This window comes from Strongylocentrotus purpuratus, unplaced genomic scaffold, assembly GCF_000002235.5.
Source record: "Strongylocentrotus purpuratus isolate Spur 01 unplaced genomic scaffold, Spur_5.0 spur5_scaffold_14, whole genome shotgun sequence".
In the NCBI taxonomy this organism is placed as follows: domain Eukaryota; kingdom Metazoa; phylum Echinodermata; class Echinoidea; order Camarodonta; family Strongylocentrotidae; genus Strongylocentrotus; species Strongylocentrotus purpuratus.
Genome location: NW_022145599.1, coordinates 34,316,699 through 34,325,039, shown reverse-complemented (window position 1 = coordinate 34,325,039; position 8,341 = coordinate 34,316,699).

Sequence of the window (8,341 nt, the reverse complement as noted above, 5' to 3'; positions counted from 1 at the left end):
CTATCAAATTGCCACCTCGTTATAGATTTGTGTTTCCTGTTGCAAAGATGGGCACCAGTGAAAATGCACATGTTGGCATGGCAATGCACATGAAAGATGCATTTAGATTCTGCATAATGCTCTGTCTATGTTTCAAGGTCTTTATGTATGCCTGCTGTTAGTGCTCTAGATGAGGTTGAAGTTGAACACATTTTTTTTCAATTGACCCTAATATTTTCATATACTAGCTACCAATAAGTATGGATTGTTAGCCCTTCTTCTATATAAATTATTAATTATACTTCATAAAACATAATGAGCAAGTTTCAGCTTCTGATGTAGTTAATTTAGTTGTTTATATTAAATTCAAAACAGGTGCATGTAAATTTAGATATGGAATTATGGTTTTATTAAGATAGATAATGGAACCATACAATATGATTGAAAATTTGCATTCAGTATGCAGTACATGTTTGTGAACTGGGTAGAGCTGTCTTTGATGAGATAGACATGAAAAGAAAACTTTCTATAATTAATATCACAATTACAAAGGTCTCATATTTGTTTGTGGCCTCTTTGTATGTTGATTTTGCTAGGTTTGTATCAAGAAACAAATTTCAATCATTATGCTCAAGATTTCCACCCATACTCCCCCATTAAATCCATACATCATTAAGTATTCTTAGCATTTATTTGTTGAACCTGGAGGAATTACACTCCTACACACACTTATTATGCAAAGGTTCTACTCTAATCAAAGAGATATCTCCTTGCTCTAATTAACTGATTTTCTTTACCCTGGGTACTTGCATAAACTCTAGTTAAACAGGATAGCTGACATGAATCTTTCCATGTACCCATACAGTACGTCCATCTTGTATCATGTATTCCGTTCTTGGAAAGATGTCTGACCTAAAACTCCCAGGATACTCAGTTTCCATGGTAACTGGTGCAAGCTTTTTATCCACACTCCTTGCGACATTTTTAGGAAGTGTAGTAGTAGATTACATCAAATGCATTTTTAATCGTAGTTCAACCGGGAAAAGAATCGTATTAAGAGTTAAGGTCATGGAAGTCAGCTGTGTAGACGCTAGTGGTGTAACATCTCACCTAGATAGCAGGTATTTACGAAGCTAGTTTAAAACCTTTCTATAAAGCAAGGCAGCTATTTTTGATCAGTTTAATCAATCAATTAGAGTATGCACTCATCTTGATCTATCCCTGATCTATCTACAGTTTAGATTAAAGCAAAGCATGATGCAACTCCCCTCGGCAGATTTATCCATTTAATTGTTTATTTATCTAATACTAATGGTCAAATAATTAAGATTTTTTAAATTTTTGTACTTTATTGATTGATTGACTTCTTATTGATTTATTAATTGATTTATTTACCACATTTATATTGGGATTTACTTATTTTGAATTCTTTCATTCAATGCTGCCTCATCAGTTTTAGAATCTCTAGGTTATACCACATACACATAAGACGATTCCAGTCTTTGATGCTATAAATACAGTACATGTACAAATTGTATGTGGGTGACGTCCTTGTATTATTAACTCCCCTCCAGCATGTGATTTTATTGGATAAAGGTACAGTGAACTAACCCGGGCAAGAAGCTGCATCAAATTGAAGAATATCCGCAGCCTTACAGCTGAAATGCGATTAAGTCGGAAGAACTGCTGCCAGGTACAGCTGTAATCAAGCGTTTATTAAGCTGAACTGCTGGAGGAGAGGGACTGTGATTCGCCCAATTTACCTCGCTCAAAATGTAATCTAGCCAGCTCTTAGCATAGGCATTTTCCAAATATATACCTTGTGAGATACGCAAGATAAATTGTATCAAGTTGAGGAGAAAGATAAGCAATAAATCAATGGACATGCAGAGAGAAAGTGAGAGATCCCAGATTTCCATCTAAGTCAGATGCTGCGTCACTTTAATGGTAATGATGGGAGTAGTTTTGTAAAAGTGATCTGCTTTGTGAAAGAGATTGTGATGTTTCAAATTAGATAATTGGAAGACAGTCAGATTTGGTTGATGGGAATTATCGTTGAACTAAATTTGGTGACGACGGCGTATTATCCTCATTATGTCATGATTTGATTAATCATTGACACAGATTGAAGTTGAACTTCAAAATGTGCCTTTAAGTCTTTATATCTCATTAATACATTGATAGTCTGCAGATCTAGGCAATGATTGTTCTTGTGCAATACAAAGCCAAAGAAAGAAGGAAACAAATATTATTAGGCTTCACAACTTCTGGATCATATACTAATGATCATTATGTCTTCATTTCATTTAATAATCTTTGACACAGATTGAAGTTGAACTTCAAAATGTGCCTTTAAAGAGAAGGTTGAGTTCTGGGAAGAGGTGAAAAATAATTTGTGAGCGTTTTTCATTGATATTATGCAATTGTGGAAGAACATCAGAGAAAAAAAAATGTTCCCTGAAAAGCATGACTCATCATTAATGCAATGATTGTTCTTGTGCAATACAAAGCCAAAGAAAAAAAGAAAAAAATATTATTATCACAACTTCTGGATTATATCATTTTTCAAATTTAGTCATTTAAAAAAATGAAATGGTACTGAGTGCCTTCTGTTGGTGTATCCAACTAAGTATTAGAGTTTATGTCTGTCATATCTGCCAACCAGATTTGATACAAAATATGTTTTAAGCAGGGCTCAAATTAATTTTTTGTCCATGGGGGCTCTTCCAAAAAAAAAGAGCCCCCGTGAGCCTTCTCACGGGGGCTCTTTTAGTGCTGACGGGGGCTCTTATTTTAATACAAATTTCCATTGAATTGGTACCCATGAAACTCATAAATTTCTTGGTATTTTATCATTATCATTGATTTAAGTCGGCATTTTCCCTCTTAGGATTTACTTGTTACATAGCTGTTATTGACTTTTATCCCCGTGATGACATTCCCTCCATTGCTTCCCGTTCTCTACATACTCTTCATTATTCGGAGCAACCTTATTTACATTCTTTCTTTACTTTTAGTCTTTACCATATCCTTCCAAAACACAGGGGCGGATCTAGCTTTTTGCTAAGGGTTGGGGGGGGGGGGTAACCCAAATACGATGTGGAGCATCGTCCACGAGCCACGAGGCGATTTTTGTTGTTGCTATGTTCCATGGTCCACGAGCCGCGAGGCGGTGAGGCGATTTTTTTGTTTTTGTGCTATTTTGAACCCCCGTTATGTTTCCTGGCATCTAACTGTGTAGATGATAGCATTTTTCTATGCACATGACATTTTCACCTTGCAGCTAAAGGGGGAAGGGGGGGGGGGGGGTTTAACCCCCTAAACCGCCTAGATCGGCCCCTGTATCTTTGCTGGTCGTCTTCTCAATATTGGTTTACTGGTCGAGTTACATTATTTGCTGGTCTTTTAGAATAACCAGATTTCAGAGGATTCACACTTTTCACAACGAAAAACTTCTCCATGTTTCAATCCTAGCGCGATCGTCTCCAGCTCCAGCAGATATTGGGCGCCAGCGTGCACACCGGTACTACCGGCGCAGTATAGCCACTGCTGACGGCATTAGCTGCACTGCGAGCTTCCGTTGTTTGTATCGGTAATACTCGTAGAGATGGGAGAGAAAGCGCCGTCTAAGTTCCATTTCATTGGTTTAAGGTTTGAAAATTGATACTCAATATTGTGTTAAAGTTATATCAGAAAAGATAATCTTTATTTCATAATTCCACGGGGGCGATTTTTCATTTTGCAATCGCCCCCGTGAGCAACCTGATGGGATCGATTATGGATCTCACGGGGGCGAATCACCCACCGCCCCCGTGTATTTTGAGCGCTGGTTTTAAGTGAGATTTAGTCAATATAAACTGGAGAAAAATTGGTGATAAGGCAGAAAAAACAAAAGGGTTGCATAGCACTGCCGTTTTTCTTTTCTTGGAACAACGTTTCATTACCATCACCCCAAATAACCTTGAGCTACAATCTGTAAATTGGCAACACAATCAATCAATATTGATTGCAATATGATATTCTTGTGGCTTTGATTGCAGAAATACACTCAGGAGGCCAGTAAGTTGGAACTGATATCAACAAAGAACATTTTGCCCGGAGGTCACAAATGCATGCTGAATCACAAATTCTATTTGAAAAGAAAATGAAGTGCTTTATGAGTATAAGAGTTATTACTTTCTTAGAGGGCATGTGTTAGACTTTAAAGTGATAATGTGCAAAAGCATTCTTTGAGCATCTGTTTCTGAGGAGAGTTTCAACTTATGCCCAAGTTTTTGATCCTATTCAAATCAAACTGTGGCCTTCAGGCCTGTCAGTAATTGTTACTCCAGTATTGCCAGGTACCCTTTTACAAACATCTGGGTTGAGGCGGACAACATGGACAAAACACCTCGTCCAAATAGTTCAAGATTAGCTTGAATTCTGGTAATGATAAGAAATAAATTCTCATGGAATCCAACAAAAATTACACTGAATGTTCAAGATTCAAACAAATGACATGTGCCAATGATTTTGGTAGGAAATGTAAGGGAGCTGAGTAATGAGCATAAAAAGACAAGGAAATAATTATGTTACTATGTCAGTATGTGCAAATGAGAGTTGTGGATTTACTGAAGACGATTTCCAGCAAATTTTTGTGAGGTTGTTTTTATTTTACTGGTTCAAACAATCAATCTACTGCAGGATAACCAATCCAGAATGGATTATATCCAGCTCAAGATTAGCTTTAAAATTTTGAACAAGCATCAACCAAGTCAAAAGCTGTTCTCACTAATATACCAGGGCGCTACCACCTTAGTGTAACATTGAGGGCTTTTTTTCATAACACATTGTGTTATGAAAATAGTAATGTGAATATCTTTTCCTGAGAACCGATGCTACATAACTGTGTCTTTTTATTTAGTTTTGTTTTGTGACTGAATTCATGATGGCATATCATCATACTGGAACACATTAAGTGAGGACTCTGGGGGCCCTTATAGCATATGAATTGATCAAAGTGCGAATGTAATTCAGTGAATTAATGGATGAGAGAGTGTGTTACGCCTCAAGGTGTTGTAGATTTAGATAATGAAGAAGCAATCAAAGGAAATATTTCTCATCCTTCAATAATAAGGATGAAGTAAATGGCTTGCCAAGCAAGTATATTTCATGACCATAAGGATATTTGCTTAGAGGTAGAGCATAATAAGTATATTATGCAGTATTCAACGGGGGACCAATAGGAACTGAAATTTGATTAGGAGTGAATAAGGTTAGTTACATTGAAGTTACAGGTCATGATTTATTTTGAGAAATCACCAACCATAAAAAAGTCTCATTTTTAATAGATTTATACATCGCAACATCATTAGGTTTGGGAATAAATGCACTGGTGTTTTGTGTATTCGATGGATATTATCTTGTTGTAAGTTTTGCCGATCGATTCCTCTTCTAGATTGTTTTACCCATATTTTTTTATAACCTTTTCAATTTCCGATTTCTTTTAGACTATTAAAGGTAATACAAAGTTTTGGGAAATTCTGAAAATTGGGTGAATAGTGATTCTTTACAATTTGGATATATTTGGATGCCCCTGTGGATGTATTATAAGCACAAGAAAATTTAGCCTCTAAAACACTTCTGCTTTCGAGAAAAGTTGAGTATAAAAATTTACCGGTGCTCCTGGTAAATTTGGATGAATTTCAAAGAGAGCCTACGGCCGTGCAATGGTAGCTTCGACCATGAACATCTCAGAATATGTAGTTGTGATATATAATTTCCAAACGGGAATAGGTTATTGGTTGATTTTAGTCAAGAAACATTGTTTTATAGCTTAATTAATATCTTGACCTTGAGAGGGAGCTATACAACAAAAAGAGTGTATTATTTACAATTTCGTAACTTTAAACTTGATTTCAACCGCGACAACGATCACTGAATATTGTAGGATCGCATAAGCTTCCAATATGTTCATTTGAACCAAATTCATGACCCCATACCTAAACTTTGTATTACCTTTAAGGCATTATATGATTATTATTAACTTGATAAATAAATTAAATGTTGTAAATTCTAAGACATTGCCATGTATCACTTTGAATACTGTTATCAATATTGATGATAGAACAAAACTTGAATTTCAAAGTAAGTAAAGTACCTTAAAGGTAAAGACCAGTATTGGAAACGCCCCAATTTCAAAAAATGAAATGGAAGCTCTCATTACCAATCATGTGAAAGAATATGTTTTGACCAATACATGATGATAAAAAATTTGCCGGAAAACCGCCTACTAATTCATATATTTGGTAAATTTGTTTCTCTCATGGTCTGTGCGAGATATAGGGTAGTCCCATATACATCTTTCTGTGTATAGTGCTTGTAACTTTACAAAGAATGGGCCAAATTTCTTATCATTTTGATGATTCCAGAACCTTGCAGATGCTAGATGCTAGATGATCAACCTTTTCTGATCGATTCCACAACGTTTCTTTCATAATGCAATCGCATGACCATTACTGGTCTTTACCTTTAAAGGTACTATGTCCCATTTGCAGGCCTAAAAAATGAAAAAGTTAAATTCCAACTGCATTTGAAAGATAATACTAATTTAGAACTTCCCTAAAAAAGGTGGGGCTTGAAAATGTCTTCAATAACGACTATTAGTTGTCAACTCGACTTTAGGGCTATAGAGCCCAAAAGTAATAGTCTTGATTTTCAGACAATTGTACCGAATGGTCATATGTTTTACGCTGCGCAAAGATTCAATCAGTTTAATCTTGGCCATCACAAGAAGTGGGTTATTGATGTAGAAAAATGATCATGTACCCTTTACAACTCTTTTCATGTATGTTGTTACCAAAGAAGAAAAAATGCCAGTCAGTCACTCAATAGTGTCTGACAGTGAAGTCTAGCAAGTAAACGGGTTTCCTTGCATAATTTGAATATGAGGACACTGCTAACGTTTAAATTTCACAGATGGGACATACATGACATATTCATAATTCCTGCAAAGTTCTACAGCATTTGAGGTTGGCTGCAAAAGGGACATAGTACCTTTAAAGTCTGATGAAGTGATATATTTCATTTAGATCAATATTGGTGGGACTCAAATCACAAGTAATCTGTGAAGTGAACAAAAGTCTCTATGACTTTAAGCAGAATATTGCTCATAGCAAATACCATTTGATATTTTTAGGAGGTTATATCGATAGTTTATTGATCGCTTTTTATCAAAAGTTTGATGAAACAGAGAGCAGCTATGTACTGATGATGTGAATGTGTAGAATCTATCAGAGAATAGCTTTAGAAAGTAATAGAAAATACACTTGTAATAAGTGTGTACATGAAACTAAAACAGTGTATGTATCTATGCAGGATTTCATATTGGTGGGTTTTAGCAGATGCAGGATTATTACCCTGTAATTTTATTTTTTTCGAGTGGGGGAGGGGGGCACATGTATGTTAAAATGTAAAAATGCCACCTCTGTAGAAAAAATTTTATAAGATTTTACAAAGGAGGAATATACTTCTGTCAGAAAAGACTTACATTAAGAGAATTCTTGGTATTAAAGAGATCATTTCTTGTTAATGTAGTATGTGCCCCCTTGCCACCCCTCCCAATCTCCTTCTGGAGGGAGAGTAGGGAAGATTATATGATCATAGTTCAAGTTTATTCAGATTAAACTCTCAACACTCAAGATTCAGTTTGGTTACTTGCAACCATTCCCACCCATTTTGCAAAGTGAGTATCATTAATGAATGAGGAGGGTAGTATATATGGAGAAATAGTTAACAAATGCTGGATACATTAAAGTGTGACGTCAAATGCAGATTATGGCACAGCTGTTAGATAGCTTTAAAATGAAGCTCCACAAATGAACATCTCTATTGTGTGATTGTATGCTTAAGCAATAGCCCACCTTCTGATTTCAACACAGATGTGAAAAAAGCAGTATTTGTTCTTGTAATTCATGATCAAGCTTTGAGAGTAAATGCGTATTGAAAGAATCACCAAATGTCGCAAGTTGTTCTGCTTGCCATTCAACAGATGCGCGACAAGAAACCAAAGCCAGCCCTCTGATTCCTTCCTCTATGCAAATATGTATCATCCCAAGATAATAAGCTATTATAATATCATTATTCCTCCTGCCATCATCCCTCTATCTAATGACCCTGCGTAGCACATCTCTGCTGAGCTCATAAGATTGCTGTGCGGATGTACCCAGCATCCGCTACTAAGTCGACATCTACATAAGACAGCGCATCCCTACACAGTCGTATCACTTGGAAAATTGCCGTTTGGTATTCCTCCCCCAAAACTTGACACTCGCCCGCTCTGGTTTCATATTGCATCCCATCTCTACTTGTGGTCGCTCTCCGC